The sequence below is a fragment of the Balaenoptera borealis genome, assembly GCF_965194805.1.
Source record: "Balaenoptera borealis genome assembly, chromosome: X".
NCBI classification, from domain to species: domain Eukaryota; kingdom Metazoa; phylum Chordata; class Mammalia; order Artiodactyla; family Balaenopteridae; genus Balaenoptera; species Balaenoptera borealis.
The window spans coordinates 105,736,682-105,760,623 of NC_138881.1; the positions used below are offsets into that span (position 1 = coordinate 105,736,682).

General features: G+C 35.1%; 1 long non-coding RNA gene across 1 annotated transcript; it reads right to left on the bottom strand.

Annotated features, from left to right (window-relative positions):
* Nucleotides 1–4,850: 4,850 nt before the first annotated feature.
* Nucleotides 4,851–22,449, bottom strand: LOC309620834. Its single transcript, XR_014239682.1, has 2 exons — nucleotides 11,576–22,449; nucleotides 4,851–11,265 (listed from the first exon to the last, which is right to left on the bottom strand). It is a non-coding gene; the product is annotated as an uncharacterized lncRNA (long non-coding RNA).
* Between the last annotated feature and the right edge of the window lie 1,493 nt (nucleotides 22,450–23,942).

Sequence of the window (23,942 nt, forward strand, 5' to 3'; positions counted from 1 at the left end):
CAGAGGAACGGATAAGTGACCTGGAAGATAAAATAGTGAAATAACTACTGCAGAGCAAAATAAAGAAAAAAGAATGAAAAGAATTGAGGACAGTCTCAGAGACCTCTGGGACAACATTAAATGCACCAATATTCGAATTATAGGGGTCCCAGAAGAAGAAGAGAAAAAGAAAGGGACTGAGAAAATATTTGAAGAGATTATAGTTGAAAACTTCCCTAATATGGGAAAGGAAATAGTTAATCAAGTCCAGGAAGCGCAGGGAGTCCCAACAGGATAAATCGAAGGAGAAACACACCAAGACACATATTAATCAAACTATCAAAAATTAAATAAAAAGAAAAAATATTAAAAGCAGCAATGGAAAAGCAACAAATAACATACAAGGGAATCCCCATAAGGTTAACAGCTGATCTTTCAGCAGAAATTCTGCAAGCCAGAAGGGAGTGGCAGGACATATTTAAAGTGATGAAAGGGAAAAACCTACAACCAAGATTACTCTACCCAGCAAGGATCTCATTCAGATTCGATGGAGAAATTAAAACATTTACAGGCAAGCAAAAGTTAAGAGAATTCAGCACCAACAAACCAGCTCTACAACAAATGCTAAAGGAACTTCTCTAGGCAGGAAACACAAGAGAAGGGAAAGACCTACAAAAACAAACACAAAACAATTAAGAAAATGGTTAGAGGAACATACATTTGGATAATTACCTTAAATATAAATGGATTAAATGCTCTAACCGAAAGATGTAGACTGGCTGAATGGATACAAAAACAAGACCCTTATATATGCTGTCTACAAGAGACCCACTTCAGACCTAGGGACATATACAGACTGAAAGTGAAGGGATGGAAAAAGATTCCATGCAAATGGAAATCAAAAGAAAGCTGGAGTAGCAATTCTCATATCAGACAAAATAGACATTAAAATAAAGACTATTACAAGAGACAAAGAAGGACACTACATAATGATCAAGGGATCAATCCAAGAAGAAGATATAACAATTGTAAATATATATGCACCAAACATAGGAGTACCTCAATACATAAAGCAAATGCTAAGAGCCATAAAAGGGGAAATCGACAGTAACACAGTTAGCATAGGGGACTTTAACACCCCACTTTCACAAATGGACAGATCATCCAAAATGAAAATAAATAAGGAAACACAAGCTTTAAATGACACATGAAACAAGATAGACTTAATTGATATTTATAGGGCATTCCATCCCAAAACAGAAGAATACACTTTCTTCTCAAGTGCTCATGGAGAATTCTCCAGGATAGATCATATCTTGCGTCACAAATCAAGCCTTGGTAAATTTAAGAAAATTGAAATCGTATCAAGTATCTTTTCTGACCACAATGCTATGAGACTAGATAACAATTACAGGAAAACAAAACTGTAAAAAATACAAACACATGGAGGCTAAACAGTACACTACTAAATAATAAGAGATCACTGAAGAAATCAAAGAGGAAATCAAAAATTACGGAGAAACAAATGACAATAAAAACACGATGTCTGAAAACCTATGGGATGCAGGAAAAGCAGTTCTAAGAGGGAAGTTTATACCAATACCATCCTACTTCAAGAAACAAGAAACATCTCAACTAAACAACCTAAGCTTACACCTAAAGCAATTAGGGAAAGAAGAACAAAAAATACCCCAACTTAGCAGAAGGAAAGAAATCATAAAGATAAGATCAGAAATAAATGAAAAAGGAATGGAGGACACAAGAGCAAAGATCAGTAACTAAAATCTGGTTTTTTAGAAGATAAACAAAATTGATAAACCATTAGCCAAACTTATCAAGACAAAAAGGGAGAGGACTCAAATCAATGAAATTAGAAATGAAAAAGAAGTAACAACTGACACTGCAGAAATACAAAGGATCATGAGAGATTACTACAAGCAACTCTATGCCAGTAAAATGGACAACCTGGAAGAAATGGACAAATTCTTGGAAGAGCACAACCTTCTGAGACTGAACCAGGAAGAAATAGAAAATATAAACAGACCAATCACAAGCACTGAAATTGAAACTGTGATTAAAAATCTTCCAACAAACAAAAGCCCAGGACCAGATGGCTTCACAGGTGAAGTCTATCAAACATTTAGAGAAGAGCTAACACCTATCCTTCTCAAACTCTTCCAAAATATAGCAGAGGGAGGAACACTTCCAAACTCATTCTACGAGGCCACCATCACCCTGATACCCAAACCAGACAAAGATGTCACAAAGAAAGAAAACTACAGGCCAATATCACTGACGAACATAGATGCAAAAATCCTCAACAAAATACTAGCAAACAAAATCCAACACACATTAAAAGGATCACACACCATGATCAATTGGGGTTTATCACAGGAATGCAAGGATTCTTCAATATACGCAAGTCAATCAATGTGATACACCATATTAACAAACTGAAGGATAAAAACCATATGATCATCTCAATAGAGGCAGAAAAAGCTCTTGACAAAATTCAACACCTACTTATGATAAAAACTCTCCAGAAAGTAGGCATAGAGGGAACTTACCTCAACATAATAAAGGCCATATATGACAAACCCACAGCCAACATCGTTCTCAGTGGTGAAAAACTGAAACCATTTACTCTAAGATCAGGAACAAGACAAGGTTGTCCACACTCACCACTATTATTCAACATAGTTTTGGAAGTTTTAGCCACAGCAATCAGAAAAGAAAAAGAAATGAAAGGAATCCAAATTGGAAAAGAAGAAGTAAAACTGTCACTGTTTGCAGATGGCATGCTACTATACATAGAGAATCCTAAAGATGCTATGAGAAAACTACTAGAGCTAATCAATGGATTTGGTAAAGTAACAGGATACAAAATTAATGCACAGAAATCTCTTGCATTCCTATACACTAATGATGAAAAATCTGAAAGAGAAATTAAGGAAACACTCCCATTTACTATTGCAACAAAAAGAATAAAATACCTAGGAATAAACTTATCTAAGGAGACAAAAAGTCTGTATGCAGAAAACTATAAGACACTGATGGGAGAAATTAAAGACAATACAAACAGATGGAGAGATATACCATATTCTTGGATTGGAAGAATCAACATTGTGAAAATAACTATACTACCCAAAGCAATCTACAGAGTCAGTGCAATCCCTATCAAACTACCAATGGCATTTTTCACAGAACTAGAACAACATTTTCACAATTTTTATGGAAGCACAAAAGACCTCCAATAGCCAAAGCAATCCTGAGAAAGAAAAACGGAGCTGAAGGAATCAGGCTCCCTGACTTCAGACTATACTACAAAGCTACAGTTCAAGACAGTATGGTACTGGAACAAAAACAGAAATATAGATCAATGGAACAGGATAGAAAGCCCAGAGATAAACCCACGTACTTATGGTCACCTTATCCTTGATAAAGGAGGTAAGAATATACAACAGAGAAAAGACAGCCTCTTCAATAAGTGGTGCTGGGAAAACTGGACAGCTACATGTAAAAGAATGAAAATAGAACTCTCCCTAACACTGTATACAAAAATAGACTCGAAATGGATTAAAGACCTAAATGTAAGGCCAGACACTATAATGCTCTTAGAGGAAAACATGGGCAGAACACTCTATGACATAAATCACAGCAAGATCCTTTATGGCCCACCTCCTAGAGAACTGGAAATAAAAACAAATACAAACAAATGGGACCTAATGAAGCTTAAAAGCTTTTGCACAGCAAAGGAAACCATAAACAAGACAAGAAGACAACTCTTAGAATTGGGAGAAAATATTTGCAAATGAAGCAACTGACAAAAGATTAATCTCCAAAACATACAAGCAGCTCATGCAGCTCAATTTCAAAAAAACAAACAACCCAATCCAAAAATGGGCAGAAGACCTAAATAGACATTTCTCCAAACAAGATATACAGATTGCCAACAAACACATGAAAGGATGCTCAACATCACTAATCATTAGAGAAATGCAAATCAAAACTACAATGAGGTATCAACTCACACTGGTCAGAATGGCCATCATCAAAAAATCTACAAACAATACATGCTGGAGTGGGTGTGGAGAAAAGGGAACCCTCTTGCACTGTTGGTGGGAATATAAATTGATACAGCCACTATGGAAAACAGTATGGAGGTTCCTTAAAAATGAAAAGTAGAACTACCATATGACCCAGCAATTCCACTACTGGGCATATACCCTGAGAAAACCATAATTCAAAAAGAGTCTTATACCACAATATTCATTCCAGCTCTCTTTACAATACCCAGGACATGAAAGCAACCTAAGTGTCCATCACCAGATGAATGGATAAAGAAGATGTGACACATATATACAATGGAATATTACTCAGCCATAAAAAGAAATGAAATTGAGTTATTTGTAGTGTGGCGGATGGACCTAGAGACTGTCATACACAGTGACATAAGTCAGAAAGAGAAGAACAAATACCATATGCTAACACAAATATATGGAAGCTAAAAAAAAAAAAAAAAGGTTCTGAAGAACCTAGGGGCAGGACAGGAATAAAGACGCAGACATAGAGAATTGACTTGAGGATACCGGGAGAGGGAAGGGTAAGCTAGGGCGAAGTGAGAGAGCAGCATTGACATATATACGCTACCAAATGTAAAATAGATAACTAGTGGGAAGCAGCTGCATCACACGGGGAGATCAGCTCGGTACTTTGTGACCACCCAGATGGGTGGGTTAGGGAGTGTTGGAGGGAGACACAAGAGGGAGGGGATATGGTGATATATGTATACATATAGCTGATTCACTTTGTTATACAGCAGAAACTAACACAACAATGTAAAGCAATTATACTCCAATAAAGATGTTTAAAAAAAAAAGTGTATCATCTGTAAGTATACATATATCCTCATATCCCCTCCCTCTTGAGCCTCCCTCCCATCCTCCATATCCCACCCCTCTAGGTCATCACAAAGCATCGAGTTGATCTCCCTGTGCTATGCAGCAGCTTCCCACTACAAACACATGAAAAGATGCTCAACATCACTAATCTTAGGTATCATTTTGAAAACATTTTCTGATAGGTTGATCATGTTTAATGACGGTAGTCTTATGATTTACCATAAATTTCTTTTTTACTTAAAAAAATCTAATGACAGTAACTGCAGTTATTTTTCAGATAATTAAGCTTTACCTAAAGGGCACCCTTCACGTTATTTATATGGAAATGCCTATTTAATTACACAATAAGGAATTATATGATATATATTTCTTTCTTTAGTTAATCAACTAAGCTTTAACCTGGTTTCATTCATTAGCACTGTGATGATATGTGCTCATGTGACAAAGTTTAAATAAAGATATCACGAAGAAAATGCATTTTCCTTTTTGATAAATCAAAAATATCCTTTTATTTTTCACAGGTATAAAATAGGATTTATCTTTCCATAGTCATTTTTTTTCCCCTTATAGTCCTAGGTAGCTTCAGTGGGCTGTCAGAAAGGACCACAGAACACAAAACAAAGAGTTAAAAAGCAAAAAAAAGAGCTGATTATTTCTTACTTGCCCTAAAATGGAGACGCACTTGTTTTGTTTCACCTGTATGTACAAGTTTAATATTCCATAATTGCTTCCAAGAATTGGATAAAGTGAAGTATTTATCTATATTGCCTATTCAGTCATTCTTTTACAGTTTTTCCAATCTAAATCAAATATTTTAGTTTTTTTAATTTTTATTTTTTGTTGAAGTATAGTTGATTCATGTTTCAGGTGTATGGCAAAGTGATTCAGTCATATATATGTGTGTGTGTGTATATATATATATATATATATATATATATAATCTTTTTCAGATTATTTCTATTATAGGTTATTACAAGATATTGAATATAGTTCCCTGTACTATAAAGTAGGTCCTTGCTGTTTATCAAACATTTCAGTTTTTAGAGTAAATATGAAATTAAAGTAAATAGAATTAAGATACTGAAATTTGTAAGGGTAGTGTTTTATCAAGTTTATTTTAAATGTGAGAATCAGGATTTTAGTTATCAGAAGTGACTCCCATTAAAATACATCATATTCATTCATCCAGTGTCTTCTTGATTATTTACTAAAGCACATTATTTTAAACGTTCTCTATGAATCACTTTTATGACCAAAATAATAAAAAAATAAAAATTATATTAACTGTTAAAGGACAAATTATACGCTCTGAAGCAAATTTCAAAATAATGAACGCTGCTTTACTATTCCTCAGAAGTAGTAATACATTTTAATTAGTAATTGTTTTATTTTAGAAGGTTATCAAGTCCTTAGAATAGTAGAGCATCATATTTCTCTAATGATTATAAATTGCCAGGGGAAAGAGTTGCCATTGCCTAGAGAGTGCTACTATATAATAAAAATGACTGAATCCATGTTATAGCTAACATCACTATGTACAGATTAATCTGTAATATATAATGGTTGTAAAACATTCAAATGGTATGAAGGAAGTGGAATTTCTACCGTAACTCCATCACTTAATAGCGATAGAGAATCACTATTAAGAATTAGCTATGTATCCTCCCAGCATTTCATTCCTGTATAAACATATATGTATATATTTTATGTAGGTAAAATTATACCATGCATAGCTGTTCTTCAATTTACTCATTTTATTTTATATATTTACTTTTTTCTTGTTAAGTAAATAATTCGTGTGTTATAAAGACATTTGTAAAAATTCTATTACATGACTTTGAAAGTTGTCCCATAATCTCAAGATAACTACTTTTAACAGCATATTATACATCTTTCCATAAATATATGGATGCGTATGTATATATTTTTCTTATAAAATATCATAGTTAGCTCACTGTGGACATCTTTTCATTTCAGTAAATGTAGATCTCTTTTATTTTGGGGGTGGTCATAGTGTTCCATTTACCTATATGCCCTATTACATTTATTGAATTCCCTATTTACAAATATTTAGAGTGATATCAATGTTTATTATTACAAATCAGACTGAATTCGCCATCTGGACAAATAAGGATATAAGGATATTAATTGCAGTGTTTGTAATCGTGTGTGTGTGTGTGTGTGTGTGTGTGTGCGTGCACGTGTGTATGTGTGTAATCCTTGCATAGCTGTATGAGCGTCAAGGGGATCAAATTGGACAATACTGCCTTTGTAGGCCAAACCTTGGCTATTACCCATGTGAGAATGGTTCTTTTATCTGTGAACATACAGACTTAGTAAATTGTCAGTAGAGCTTAGTATAGCACAATTTAGATGTTTATGTCCTATGAGATAATTTATAAAAAGAGAAGGAAAGACAGCACTAGATGTTTGAAATTTTTTCACATCCTTAAAACTTTGTAATATTTCTGTTATCAAACATAAGAAGTTTGTCCCTCAGTGCTCCCATTGATAGAATGAAGTTTTCATTGAATGTTTTCTTAATCATCCTGCGTATAAGGAAGTTTTTCAGGGCATTGAAAGAAGGGGACACACTGAGCAAGTTGTGTCCCATTGCTCACATATGGAAAAACATCTTTTTGTCTGCTTCTCATAAGACTGAGAATGTAAATATACAATGATTACATTTGGGCTTGGACATTTGAAACTGTTCAAGAAGAAAAAAAAAATCACATCAGCAGAGGTCTGAAAAACTTTGAGGACAATATCTGGTTATTACTTAAGGTTATCCTGAGTGTATATTAAAATTACTCATTTGGGAAAAAAATCCATCTAAAGTCTGCTTCTTCAAGTTTTGAATCTTTGACTCACTGTCTTATAAACATAACCTACTACTTAATTTGTGGCCTGGCAAAAAAAAAGAAGGATCTTACTTCAACTTTGGTCAATGATCTCCCCAAAACAATAACTGTTTCCATAAGAGAAATTCCTAGAAGTAAAATTGCTTGAACCAAGGAATTTGTACTTAATTGTCTCAGCTTTCTTACTTGGATATGGACCATCTCTACTGGACATTCACTTTACTTTCTAGATTCTGACTTGGCTTACTATTTTTTAACGCCCAGATCCCTACAGCATACAGTTGTGGTAAACATCAAATAGATGTATGTGAAGTGCTTTGAAAACTGCAAAGTTCTCTATCGATATAACATAGGCTTTTGTTAATTAAATGAAGTCTTTGCACATGAGGACAGTGACTGCATCTGCATAATTCCCTTTTATCCAGAAGCTAGCATGATTTTCTTATTAAAACATATTATGATACTGTTGTTGAAATAACATAATATATTTCATGGCGTAGCTATCCATATGGTAAAATCAGTGTATAATTCACATCAATTGAGCTGCCTAAAACAGAATATTATCAGCTTGGCCAAACACTATAAACAGCAATCAGGAAGACAAGTGTTCCCAATGTAACTTCCCAAGGCCTCTGCTCATCTATCTCATTGCTTGTTCCACCTCAAGGGCAGCCAAGAAAACTCATTTGGACCCATAGTCTAGGGCTTGAAAGGTAAACTTCCAGTTATGCAAATACTAGAGAAAATAAAATATTTGGAGAAACTACCTGGAGAAGGGATACTCCTTTGGGATTTGAAATGTATAATAATATGAAATTTATTATAACACTGACATTTAACTGAATTAGTTCATTTATAGTGAGGAGTCAATGACAAACAATTCTAAGAGAGAAATACAATGGCTCCATGTACATGGGCCAGGTAGAGATAATTGAACTTGAAAATATTTTGGAGGATTGGATTCATAAGCCCATACCATATTACAGTCTCTCAAGAAGTGATATTTCAGTTGTACGGAAGTTCTAAAGGAGCCTGTGAAAGTGGACGTTACAATATCCTCTCCTGCCCGACTCATCTATTTCCCAAAGAAGTGATGTGATCATATTCATTCAGGTCCCTTTGCTTCTAATGTCCCTGCCTCTCAGAGGGTCACATGGTATCTCAACTCAGCTACCAACTCTGACAACTCTTCTCTAGCACTTTCCTTTCCCCAGAATGATTGTACTTTACTGCGGAGTGAACCAGAAGCACAGTGCTTTCCATTTAGGAATTGTCACTTTCAGTACATTTTAACCTTTTCTGCATGAATTAAAGCACTAATGAGGTATTCAGCAGAGGCATAATGAGTAGAATTAAAGTCAGTTTTTTTTTTCTTTTTCCAGAATACCATTTATATTCACTCTAGGTTAAATCAAAGACAATATGTTAATATTTAATTCATCATGACATAAATAAGAAATAAGAAAGAAATACTAATTAAAGGAGAGATCTTTAAAGAAGAGTCACATATATGCCTTTATGAATAAATTTGGGGGGGATAAGGAGCTACTTAAGTAATTTTCTGTAAGACAACCTAAAACATAAAAAAACATTCAGTTGCATTGAAATATTAATGAATACCTTTAAGCATACAAAATACATTATGGTTCTATTCAGTGGGGAATGTCAGAAAATGTCAAGAGGTCAAACATCTTTCATAAATGTTCTTAGAATAGTCTGTAACCACACTGTCAAATTTACAGTCACTTCCACCTGTGTTCTTGACCTCGTCCCAGGTAGTTTCCCCCAGGACTTCTCTCCATCAATTATCCGCTCTCCTTTCTCTCTCTTCAATTTCTTCTTCTTTACTGAATACTTTCCTATGACCTATACTCACATACGCAAACATGTCAATTATTTTCCAATAAAACTAGAAAAAAAGCTAAATATAAACAATAATATGAAATAAAGCCCTCCTTCAAAGAAGTCACTTTTTCTTGCTATTTTCACTTTCCTTCTTTTCTTGACTGATCTTTAAAAATCTGTCCTCCCTCGCATTTTCTATACCCTCATGTTGCACACTTCCCCAGGCACTGTACTCTGGCTTCTAACTTTACCACTCTGCTGAATCTGCTTTCATTAAGAATAACTTTCTGTTGTAAAGCCTTTTCTTTACCTTAATGAACTTACAGAAAAAATTTGATAACACAGATTTTTCCCATCTATCTGAAACTCTTCTTTCCTCAAGTTTCCATAATATCATTGTCTGGATTCTTACCCTCCTTCTCAGATCATTCCTGCTTGATAGTATTCAGTGATTCTCTCCCCCAGCCTGTTCCATCTTTACCCTTAGTTTATTGCATCACCTTATGCTTCACTGAGATCATAAGAGTCATCAGAAGAGAACTGCATCATCTTCTCACAACCAAATCTACAAACTTACCTGTGTCAGTATTCATATTTCTATTTTCTTCTTATCATGGAAGAAGTTCACCTTTTCGTATTGAAAGCCAATCACTTACTTTGTGCAATGAAGGAAAACCAGAAATGTACATTGTCGTTAAAGCCAATAGAGAGGTGTATCCTAAGAAGAAGAGAGTTGTTAAATTGTCAAGTATTTTTATTGCACTAGTTACTCCTTTACGGTTTTCTTTGCTAGCTCTTCTTATGTATCCAATCCCCAAACAATGATGTACCCTAACCTTGAGTCCCAGGGACTTCAGTAACTTCTTCTCTTCTCATTTTAAATCTCTCCTCCTTTTAAGTGATCTTATTTATCCATGACTTTATTTGTCTGTTGATGACTTCTAAATTTAAAACTATAATCTAGAACTTACTCCAGAGCTACAGACATATTTACAACTTTCTACTTGACCTCTCCACTGAGTTGGACAAGTCTAATTCAGCCATTGCCAAAACAACATTACTGATTTCCCAGCCACCAACATGCTCCTTGCCCAATGTTCTCCATCTCAGTAAATGGAATCACCATCCTCATAGTTGCTCAGACCCAAAAACTGCAAATAACTTATTTCTCCCTTTTTCATACCTTCCATATCAATCAGCATGTTCTGTAGTATCTATATCCAGAATATATCTCAAACATGTCTACCTTTCATCTCCACTGATACTACCTTAAATTGAGGCACCATCATGTCTTGCATGGACTATTGTAATAGCTTCCTCTTGGTCTTCCTGTTACTTTCACTTTTATCTCCCTCCAATCTATTATTCAGAGAGCAACCAAGGTGCTATTTTTATGTATAAATTAGATCATATGACCCCTCTCCTTAAAACCCCTTATTGCCTTCCCATTATTCTTAGAATAAAGTCTAAACTATTCCCTGAAGCCTGCAAGGCTTTATGTGGTTTGACTCCTGCCTGCTCCAGTCTCCTCTGATGCCACTTTTCCCTTTGTTCATCCTATCTCATCTCAAGGTCCTTTCACTTGCTGTTCTCTATTCCTGTAAAGCTCTTTCCCTGGCTTCTTCTGATTATTCAAGTCTCAGATTAAATACTGTTTAAAGCTGTCTTCCTGGGCTTCCCTGGTGGCGCAGTGGTTGAGAGTCTGCCTGCCAATGCAGGGGACACGGGTTCGAGCCCTGGTCTGGGAAGATCCCACATGTCGCGGAGCAACTGGGCCCGTGAGCCACAACTACTGAGCCTGAGCGTCTGGGGCCTCTGCTCCGCAACAGGAGAGGCCACGATAGTGAGACGCCCGCGCACCGCGATGAGGAGTGACCCCCACTCGCCGCAACTGGAGAAGGCCCTCACGCAGAAACGAAGACCCAACACAGCCAAAAATAAACATAATAAATAAAAATTAAAAAAAAAAAGCTGTCTTCCTCAAATAACTTATATAATGGCTCTCGCCCCATCTCTACACCCATCGTCATATTACTCCAATTATTTCTTTATAGCCCTTAACACAATTTTAGCTTATGTTTTTACTTATGGTTTTATAAGTTTAAGGCTTTTCTCACCACAAGGAAGTAAGCCCCATGAAAGCAGGATTATCTGTCCTTTTCACTGCTGTATTTCAACTGCCTTGTATTGTGCTTGGCTGTTAAATAAATATTTGAAGAGCATATGACAATGGTCAAGAGCATGGACTAAGTCAAATTCCTGGTTGTACCACTTACTGAATGTGTGATTTGGTCAAGTCACTTAACCTCTGTTCTTCACCTGTAAAATGAAAATTATAATAATAATAGTATCTATCTCGTACGATTATTATGAAGATTAAATGAGATTTTCATTGTTAAATACTTAGCAGCAAAATTTGGACATAATGAGCATTCAAGAAATATTAACTATTTTTAATTGAATTACTAAATAACACCTAACCAGTAAGTGTGGATTTTCCTCATGTACTATTTTGCACATCTTCTACACTGTCTCCCTGGAAAAATATCTTTTATATTCATGGCTTTAATTTCTACCTATAAGCTAATATTCCCCAATGCTGCATCTCCAAGTTTTTCCCTTGAACTACAAACTTCAGCTGCATACTCAATATCGCCACTTGAACATCCCATATTAAACTCAAACTGAAAATGTGAATGTGTGTGAGTCTGAACTCATCACATCCCTCGTACAATCTACTTCTTCTGTAATTTGTATAATCACCATCTACCCATATGCTTTAAAGTTAGAAGCCTTAAAGTCAATCTAGAGTTACATCCTTCCTCAGAAAGCCCAGAAGTCCTATGCCATATCCACTATACAGCATCATGTATGGCAAAGAGAAGAATTACATCTGGAGGTGAAAAAAATTCTTCATCAGAAAGGCAGTTCCTAAAAGATAAGATCCTCCCATGCCACCCAGATTCTCTTTGATGGACATGAGTGAAAGGTAGCAAAACATGCCACCCCGAAATGTGCCACTTTGGCATAAGGATTATTTGAGCCAAAGGCAATTGAGAAGAAGCAGATACAAGAAAATTCTCTGCTCTCCTCCTATTTGCCTGAAACCAGGACATAAATTTGTAAAAGTCTCTGCACTCTCCTCTCTACCAGGAAGGATAAAAGTTAATCACTAGAGACAACTCTAGACCCTTATCAGCCCCAGAGAGCATACCAGAGGAATCTACATAACAAACCTTGCTAAAACTACCCTTATCTACTATTAATTTCCCCATATACTTGCCTTCCCATAATTTGCTACCCTTAGAAGCTCAAAGTCCTTTTCCTTTGTCTTGTCACATCTCTAAAAATTTATTGTTCTTTTGTTGTTAGATAAACCCGAGTTCTAACTACCTCTTTGAGTTATCCATGCATATGCACAATGCACACGTTAATAAATTTCTGTTTGTTTTTCTCTTGTTCATCGGTCTTTTATTAAAGTTATAGGGCCCCAACCAGAAATACAAGATATGTAGAGGTAAAAGATTTTTTTCTCCCCTACATACCCAAGGGCATACACAACCTAGTGTCTTTTAATCTTTTGACATTTGGTATTAATAGATTTTAGGAGAAAGCTAAACTAGATCAGTTGAATATTCCACTGTTTTCTAGAACTGTCAACAGGAATTTGTGTGCAAACACTCCAAAATTAAACCTCCTGGAAATATGTAAGTCTTTTATTTCCTTTATAACTATTACAGTTTGCAAGTGAGGTATAAAAACAATTAAAGTGAAAATGATGAGTAAATTAAATCTAGGGGGGAAAAAAAGATGGTAAATGAGAGGAGAGCAATTACATTGACTATATTTTCTTTGTCGTGTCTATAGTTTTCATACCACTTCACTGGCATTTGAGTTAGGACCAAAATAATATTTCAAAACCACTTCTTTTCTTCATGTGCAATTTTAGTGAACAAAATATTTAGAATATGAAATATTAATGTTTGGTCATAGCTCATGACAACAAAGAACTCAATAATAGTTGAATTTTAAGGCATGGAAAGAATAAATACAGTGCAACTCATTCAGCAGTGAAATAAAACTACTACAGATGTAATGTGCTATTGTCCTATTAACTTTTCCAAGAGAAACTGTAAAAAATTATATGACTAGAACAGACTCCATTACCAAATTCATTGCTAAACGTTTTTCCTCTGCAGACTAGTTCCCAGTTTCATCAATTTCTGTGAATGAGAGACAAGTAAGGCCTATAAGGAATAGGGGGATACAAAGTTCATAACACAGACCAATTCTATGTGAATCAGATCTTACAAAGATGATATTTAATGATCAATGGTGCCAAATGAAGGCGTTCATAAACTGCTTCTCTCACACTACATCAAGATGCTACTTAAAAAACACTCAAAGTTAAAGGGCAAACCTGGAAATGCTCTCTACCTTTGGACTTTGTGATACCATGATTTCCTGATTTTCCCCTTACTCAACTTTTGTCTTCTCAAGTTCCTTGTTATGGACTGAATGTTTGTGTCCCCCCAAAATTCACATGTTGAAAACCTAATGCCTTTGGGGACTTTGGAAGATAATTAGGTCATGATGGTGGAATCCTCACGGATGGGGTTAGTGCCCTTATAAAAGTGATCCCAGAGGTATTTCTAGCTCTCTTTCTACCACATGAGGATGCAGCAAGAAGTTGGTAGTGTGCAACCAAGAAGCAGGCTTTCATCAGACACAGAATCTGCCAGCTCCTTGATCTCAGACTTCTAGCCTCCAGAACTGTGAGAAATAAATATTTGTTGTTTGAGCCACCCAGTCTATATTTTTGTTATATCAGCCCATACTGATGAAGACACTCCTCTAAGGGTTACTCTTCCTTTCTCTGTGTCTCAGATTTAGGTGTTCCCTAGGATTCCAACCATAGCTGTCTGTTTTTTCTCCCTAATTTTCTGGGTCATTTAATTGATTCTCAGAGCTGATGATTTTCTTCCCAAGTCTGTATCTTTAAACCTAAACCTTTCTTACAAATTGGTTTAATGGCTTAATAGCCATATAGCTATCATACAGATCCTGTAAATTCAAATTTTATTTTCTTACTTACAACCTACTTGTACCTGATATTTTCTCATTCACCATACCAATCAGTTACTCCATTCTATTGATTCTATCTCCTGCATTCACTTGAATCTCTTCTTCTTTCTACTATCTAAACAGATGGTTATCTGGTTACTCTCTGACAGACTTCCCTAACTCCAACATTACTCCCAGACAGTACATAACCCATACTGATGTTAGACAGATATAAACAGTATAAATTACAAATCAAAGCATGTCAACCTTTTGGTAAAAATTCACCAGTAATTTCTTAATTGTGGTCAAGGGGGAAAGATTTAGAGCTTAATGAAAGCCTGAAAGAGTAGCAGCCAACTCAACATGGATGAGAATGGGATTCTATACATTTTAGACATATATATTAAGTTTAAAATCAAGCAAATATTAAATTACTTTTAAAGAAGCAAATGAATTATTTAACTAAAAACTTAGAAAAATAACAGGAATGCAGAGAAAATGGCTTAATAAAAACATTTAAAAATAGAGAAGTATATTTAAAAAGTTTTAAAATATGAAATATTTAGACAGAAAAATATACCCAAAGGGCAACAATAAGACAAGTTTACTCAAAAATATCATATATAAAAATACACATATATATGTATAAGAGAGACAGAGACAGATATAGAGACAGAGGGAGCGAGGCATTGATTTTGATGACTTTGTTCACACAGTTATGGGATCTAGCAAGTCTGAAATTTGTAGAGCTGGCTGAGAAGCTGGAAATTCAGGGAAGACCTGGTGACACAGTCTTGAGTCTGAAATCCACAGGGCAGGCGAGCAGGCTGGAAAGTCAAGGCAGGGTTTCTATGTTGCAATCTTTCTTTTACCCCAGCTTTATGGAGGTATAATTGACAAATAAAATTGTATATATTTAAAGCAGCAATTAGATATAAATATACTTAGTGAAATGATTACCAAAATCTGATTAATTCACACATCCATCACCTCAGATACTTATCTTTTTAATTTTTCTGGTGAGAATGCTTAAGGTCTACTCCCAGCAAATTTCAACAACACAATACAGTATTATTAACTATGGTCATCATTAGATCCCCAGAGCTTATTAATTTTATAACTGAAGACATGTATTCGTTGAACAGAATCTCCCTATCTTTCCCACCAAATGCCACCTAGTAAGCACCATTCTACTTTCTGTTTTTACAAGTTTGACTTTTTTTAAGATTCCACATATAAATGAGATCATATATTAGTTTGGCTAGTTTCACCTAATATACTATCTTATAATTTAAAATTTAATCCATATTTCTGTGAACGGCAGGATTACCTTTTTCTCATGGCTGAATAATGTTCAGTGAATGACTGAAAATGGGCATGAGGGATCTTTGTGGGGTGATCGAAACATTTTAAAATCAGATTGGGGTGATTGGTTGCACAAATCAGTAAACTTACTAAATAGCATTGATTTATACAATTGAAATAAGTAACTTGTACGATATGTAAATTATACCTCAAAACACAGTTTAAAAAAAACTATAACAAATATAATATAGTACATTATGGTCAAATGTTAAAAATGTTTTCATTAAAATTGGGAACAAGACATGGAAGGCCACTATCAACACTTTTCCTCAGCACAACACTGTAGACCTAGTTGCATGACAATACAATTTTAAAAAGGTGTAAAAAGTGGGAAGTAAACAACCACACATATATATTTTATTGACAATAGCAACATTAATATAAACGTAAAATATCTTGGAATAATTGTAACTGAAAATGTAAAGTACCTATATTCGCATGACCTTAAAAATAGTTTTAAAATGGAATAGATTAAAAAAGTGATGTAAATAAATTGAGAGAAAAGTGGTAAGAGTGGACGTTGTACTTACACAAACTCTCCACAAAATTACACATATAATAAAATCCAAGTCAAAAATCGCTTCTCTCCCTTCTTCCCTCTAAAAGAAAATGGCAAAGCAATGCCGTAATTTAGATAGAGGAATCAATAAGCAAGAAAAAATAAGTACATTTAGCCAGAAAGTAGAGTTATGATCAGATTTTACCATCAGTTAATAAAATTCAGCTACAATAATTAAAATGAAATGATGTGAAGATAGAAGGATATCAACATGTGAAAAGTTGATATATTTGACTACATGCAAATTGTTTTAAACACCCACTATTAACAAAAATAAAATCAAAGAACTAAATTAGGAAATAATTTGCATTGCATATGATGGACAATAAGTTAATACATTTACTATAAATAAATGTTTTATACTGAATTAGAAAAAAAATCCGAAATAGGACAAAAATGGGCAAGAGAGAGGAAAATGCAATTCCTAAAATAAATGACTATTCAGCATACTTAAAATATTCCACTATACAAGGATGACAAAGAATCAAAGAAATGCAAATATTTATATAAAATACAATTTTCTCTATTGCATTGGCAGAGGTTTTTTTTTTTAATTTTTTATTAAAAAATTTTTTTAACATCTTTATTGGAGTATAATTGCTTTACAATGGTGTGTTAGTTTCTGCTTTATAACAAAGTGAATCAGCTATACATATACATATATCCCCATATCTCCCACCCTCCCTATCCCACCCCTCTAGGTGGTCACAGAGCACTGAGCTGACCTCCCTGTGCTATGCAACTGCTTCCCACTAGCTATCTATTTAACATTTGGTAGTGTATATATGTCCATGCCACTCTCTCACTTCGACCCAGCTTACCCTTCCCCCTCCCCGTGTCCTCAAATCCATTCACTACATCTGCGTCTTTATTTCTGTCCTGCCCTTAGGTTCTTCAGAACCTTTTTTTTTTTTAGGTTCCATATATATGTGTTAGCATATGGTATTTGTTTTTCTCTTTCTGACTTACTTCACTCTGTATGACAGACTCTAGGTCCACCCACCTCACTACAAAGAACTCAATATCGTTTCTTTTTATGACTGAGTAATATTCCATTGTATATATGTGCCACACCTTCTTTATCCATTCATCTGGTGATGGACACTTAGGTTGCTTCCATGTCCTGGCTATTGTAAATAGAGCTGCAATGAACATTGTGGTACATGACTCTTTTTGAATTATGGTTTTCTCAGGGTATATGCCCAGTAGTGGGATTGCTGGGTCATATGGTAGTTCTATTTTTAGTTTTTTAAGGAACCTCTATACTGTTCTCCATATTGGCTGTATCAATTTACATTCCCACCAACAGTGCAAGAGGGCTCCCTTTTCTCCACACCCTGGCAGAGGTTATTTTTTTAAATACATAATAGTAATGTTAGCAACAGTGAGGAGAAATGGAGGATAAATTGTTACTTTTCTGGAATTCAATCTGGAAGTATTTTATAAACATTATTAAAGAGTTATGCTACATAAATAACCTACAGCATTGTCATAATTATCCTGACATCATTATCATTGTTGCTCAAATAAGACTGAGTTTCATGGGCAGAACATTAAAGGAGCAAACTTATCAATGAGAAATATATGAAATAGTACCCACTTCAAAATGTAGAGGACTAATAACTGGTTCTTAACCAACATAAAAACAATATTGATATAGAAAAATTCTTATTTGCAAATTAATACTATGATGCCAGTATGGAAGGAAATTGCAAACAAAATTAGATTGTGTTCTGTAATTGATTATTTTTGAAATGCTAGCCTTTTGGCTTTCCACTTTTAGACCTTCTCAAAAAAATCATTTTATTGCCACAATAATCTTCAAATCATGTTAGTCAGCACTCTACTTTTGAAAATAAATTTCTTCTTGTAGCATAGTCTATTCCTAGCTCCTAATTAATGAAGTTGAAAATATGTTCAATTGACATTTAAATTAACAGAAAGGTTGTTATGGGGAAATGTATAGGATAAAAAATTAACGACAATTTTGTTAACACATAGCAATTTACTTTCTCTGTACATTTTTTAGCTAATCACATGGTCAAAAAATTATTTCTTTTTAGTTAATCTAGTTCCATGCCTTGCTTCAGAATGTCACTCCATCTGGAAAAATAGCAAACAATCCTATTGTCTAAAATTTCTAGAGATTACATTTCACAGCCTTTTTGGAGACTAGCATTTCAGAGCCCTTAGCCCTAAGTTGAATTCTTGTTCTGGAAGAGATGGGAACTTTAAGAATCAGTCACATACTAAAGAAGAAAAGATAATCCCTGACCAGCTGGGATCTTCTAAAGACATACCTCTCAGATGAAACTCTTATCATTAGTTAAGAAGGTAGACCCCATATTCTCCATTCTTGGAACTCATCTGAAAGGGAAAACCATGCCTAGGGTAAATATCAAAAGACCAAGACAGCTGAAGCAGTGTGGTAAACATCCCAAGTGTTCAGGCATTGTGATGCAGTGCCTTTGTTATTCAGACCTCAATTAAATTTCCCTCCCTACCACTGTAAGACCCTAGGTAAATTATCTCTCTGATTCTCACATTCCTTATATGCCAGTTGGAGATAATATCCCTACCTCACAAGTTTATAAAATTACTGTAAAATTTTAAAAGATGTGTATTCACACGCATACAAGTATAGCCTTGCACAATGTATGTCTGGCACATAGCTGGCATTCAAGGATTGGTACTTCCCTTCTACCCTAGTAGATAAAAAGGCCTGCCATCAGCTATAGATGTAGATATGCAAAAACACTTTGGTGGACCTAAGGACTTTTCCTGGACCTCTTTTTAGTTGTCCTGATGAGTGGAGGGGTCAGAGAGGGGCAGTGCTATTGTCATTTAGTGGCCAGAGGCCACTTTACAATATATCAGAAAGAGCTGAAAAAAAGAAGAGAGGGAGGGAGAGAGGAAGGAAGGAAGGAAAGATAGAAAAGAAAAAAGAAAAGAAAATGACCCTCCTAAAATGCCAAATATGCACCTGTGGAAAAACAATGAGGGCGCACTTCTTTAGCTCTGGTGATCTGAGGGCAGTGACCCTCAGAAAGATTTCATTGCCTGCAAGAAGCTTCCAGGCACTACTTGCTTTGGTCTGAAAACTGATGCAAAAGTCCAAAGAAGTTCTTGGTCTGTTGTCCTCACTTGCTGCCTTGAATTTTACCTTTCTTAAATTTTACATTTGAAAGGCATTTAAAGAATAATTGTTAAGAGCATAAGTTCCAGAGTCAGACTCCTGGCTTCAAACTCTGGCACTGCCCCTCTACTAGTTTTGTAATGTAAGGTGAATCACTTAACCTCGCTGTGCTTCAGTATCCTCATCTATAAAATGGAAATTACAGTAACACCTACTTCATAAAGTTGTTGTAAGGATTCAATGAGTTAATACATTTACAGCATTTAGAACAAGGCTTGTTCACTGAATTTGAGTTATCGATATCACCACTACCCATGTATCAGCTGAATACCCTGACTTGCAAGCTACCCAGACCTCGACATGTTCAGGAGCCAAAATCTCCTACAGATTGTGTGGGTTCTTTGGAGTAAAAAACTCTTAGAATCCAAGATCCAATTCTTATTAGTATGAACTTGAGCAAACCATTAAATTTCCACAGTTTCTTCATCTGTGGGGAAAAAAATGGGAGGGAGTAATAATAAATTCCTACACAGAAAGGCTGTTGTGAGGATTTAATTAAATATTATACATAACGCTTAGTGTTCTAACTGGCACAATGTAAGACCTCAATGAATAAAAAGTTATATGTGCAATCTTAATTCAGTCGTCTTGTAATATAATAATATTTTAACATATAATAATAAAAATGTACCAGAATAATAAACTTCACTGCAATAACTACAAGGTAGTACTATACATCTGTTAGGAAACCACTTATATAATATGTATAATTACATAATATGATATGCAGTATCCCTTGATATGCTTGGAAGGTCAAGCAAAATGCTCATTATAGCATGCAAAGGCTGGCATAATCTGATGCCCTACTTTTACCGTTCTGCCTCACCTTCTTTATGCTCTAGTGATGCTAGGTTTCTTTCTATTCTTTGCACACTCTATGCTTATTTCTGCCCCCAGGATCTTTTCACTAGATGTTTCCTATGGAACACTTTCCCTCCAGATGTTCTCATCTTGAATTATTCTCTTCACTCAGCCTCTCATAAAATTCCAAGACCTCAAGCCATTCCTGAACATTCTATGTTACCTGTGTCAACCCTCGCCATAACCACTGTCATATTGCCTTGCTTTATCTTCCTTGTAGCACTCATAACAAAGAGAAATTTTCTCATTTTTAACTTGTTTCATCTAACTAGATTGTAAACTCCATGTAAGAAGAGGCTGTGCCTCATTTTTCACCAGTGTATCCTCGGAATTTCTATTTCTTTCCCTGTCTCTGTGTCTCTGTCTCTCTCTCCAAATATATATTTGTTGTGGCTGTTGTTACTGAATGAATGAATGAACACATGAAAACAGTGTAGTCAAATTTCAGTGGTGGAAGAGCAAATCGATTCAACTTCATTCAGCCCCAATTCTTTAAAAAAATTCTTACTAAATACAAAATCACTTAAATAATAGAATAGCACCATAAATTTGGGTTTTATCAGGCTAATCTTACACAATATTTTAGTAGCACTTCTCCTATAGACTTGGAAACAAGGTCTACAACTGAACCCAGTATGTGCCCTTCGATCAAGCATAATTTACATTGCTGATTGCCAAAGCGAAATTCATGGTGTTATTTCTTTTTTTTGAGGGGTAACTACTTAGACGTGTTCCATCAAAAATTACTTGGGTGGACCAATAGCTGCTTATTCTATAAACACTAATGGATATATAAGATCAAGTTTTCAGGTAAAATAAATGCTTTAACTTTAAAAATTCATTTAGTTATTAATTAGGTTATCTTACATGGCATATGAACATTTTTTGTATCTATTTGCAGAAGAGTAGGTAGAAAGAAGTGTTAGTCTGGATATATGTTACAATATATAGTTCTAAAATGCATTATAATATTTATAATTTCTCAGTATTTTAAAATTGCACCAAATTTAAGCTGTAAACAGCAGGTGTATTATTATTATCAGAAACATTTCAGATAGCTCGACTATCTGTCCCATCCCTCATGTTTAGCTATTACCACTAATCCTACTCTGAAACAAATAAATTTTAAAATTCTGTTTTCCTATCAGTGTTTCTAGAGACACCCTATAATTATTCCTTCAGATGGAAATTATTTGGACATGTTGCCACAAGTTGTTTGCAAAATATAGCTGCCTTACATTTTAAAGACATTCTAGCATGGGTAGTGAATTTATGTAAGGTGAATTCCATTTATTCTTGTTGATTTAACTCATATAATTAAAAGGTTCCCTACTGTAGTAATTTACAATTTTAGTCTAGAAATGGTTTTGCCTTAGAACCAGGGGAACTCAGTAGACTCATGTATATGTAAATCTGGAAGAAAACTTAGAGATCTATTTTCACTGCTAAATATATTAAATGATGTGAGACAATAACTCAATGGTACTTGTAGAGATAAATTATAAAAATATTAACCCCATAATAATATTTTAAACTGATCCAATCACCATTAAAGACAGCACTGCTATTTTAGAATAAAAGGATGGAATCTATGTTGAGAAAATAATTCAAAAGTTAGATATAGATAAATACACAAAGATAATCACCAGTGGATTTTTTAATGATAGTGAACATGTGAAAATAGCCTTCAAATGGTGCAATGATAAAGAGGTAATTGAGCAAATTATAGTATCTTCACTTGATTGACCATTAAGCAGAAATCAAAATGATTATGGTAACAATTAACAAGCTGCTAAAAATATAATTAATGCTTAATAAAAATGGGGCTTCCCTGGTGGCGCAGTGCTTGAGAATCTGCCTGCCAATGCAGGGGACACGGGTTCGAGCCCTGGTCTGGGAAGATCCCACATGCCGCGGAGCAACTAGGCCCGTGAGCCACAACTACTGAGCCTGCGCGTCTGGAGCCTGTGCTCCACAACAAGAGAGGCCGCGATAGTGAGGCCCGCGCACCACGATGAAGAGTGGCCCCCGCTTGCCGCAACTAGAGAAAGCCCTCGCACAGAAACGAAGACCCAACACAGCCGTAAATAAAAAAAACAAAAAACCAAAAAAAACCACACAAATAAAAATGGTATTTTTACTATGATGTAAACATACGTATGGAGAAAACTCACAAACCTAATAGTTGATGTGTTAGGAGGCTGAGATTATAATGATTTGCTTCCTTCTATTTTTAAAATTTCCTGTATTTTTTATTCTGTTATTCACGGTTACCTTTCAAAAACAAACCTGGAGGGAAGGATGGGTGCTTGAATGTTCTTCCTATTATGTAACTAGTATAAATTTGGGGAAGGTAAGTACTGGCTGCAACAGGAAGGAACCAGCAGGGAGAGTGTGTGTGTGAGTGTGTGTGTTGTGTGTGTTTAACGATTTTGATGGGGTTGAAGAGAGGGAAGAAAACAAGTGGTAGGAAATGACACCAGAAATTAACATCACACATAAACAAAAACATTAGGAAATATTAGGAAATGTTATTATGTTAACTTGAACATTTTCAAACTTAAGTGAGCATAAAGAGACCAAAGAGAAAGTGATTCACTCATTAACTCATCCAATAAATATTTTCTGATCTCTACAAATAGATAAGGCAAAGATGAGAGTATAAGAGCTGATGTCTACCTACCTCCAAGGAACTGACTAAAATTATCACTTAGATAAAAAATTGGTGGTGGTGGTGTTGGGGGATAGGGATGGGCAATTTCAGTAACAAATGAAAAAGACTGTGAGTTGTGTTTGTTCTTCATTTGTTATATCTTTGTGTTTACCAACATTGCTGGGCCACCATGTACCAAGGGTGTAATCTTGATTCTCTGGGGCATCTGTCACAATGAGACACACAATGAAACAAGAGGACACTCCTTCAACTCACAAGGTAAAAACTAAAAGAAGGAGATCAAGCAGAGCTAGAGTCTATACCTGGAATACAGATCAGGTGGAACAGATAATCAGATGATAAAAGATGATCCCCCATACAGCACCTACCATGAGAGAGAGGGGAAGGAAAGAAGGACAGGAGAAAGAGAAAATGCTACATATCTGAAAGTGCTCATATCAAAAAATCCATCCCCTGAACCCATCATACCCAGGTCATGTGTTTATATTATAAGATCAGTATTCAACAGCCTACAGAGGGTAAGAGCAAGATCAGTATATAATCACAAATACAGAGGAACTTAAAAATTAAGAACATAGGGCTTCCCTGGTGGTGCAGTGGTTGAGAGTCCGCCTGCCAATGCAGGGGACACGGGTTC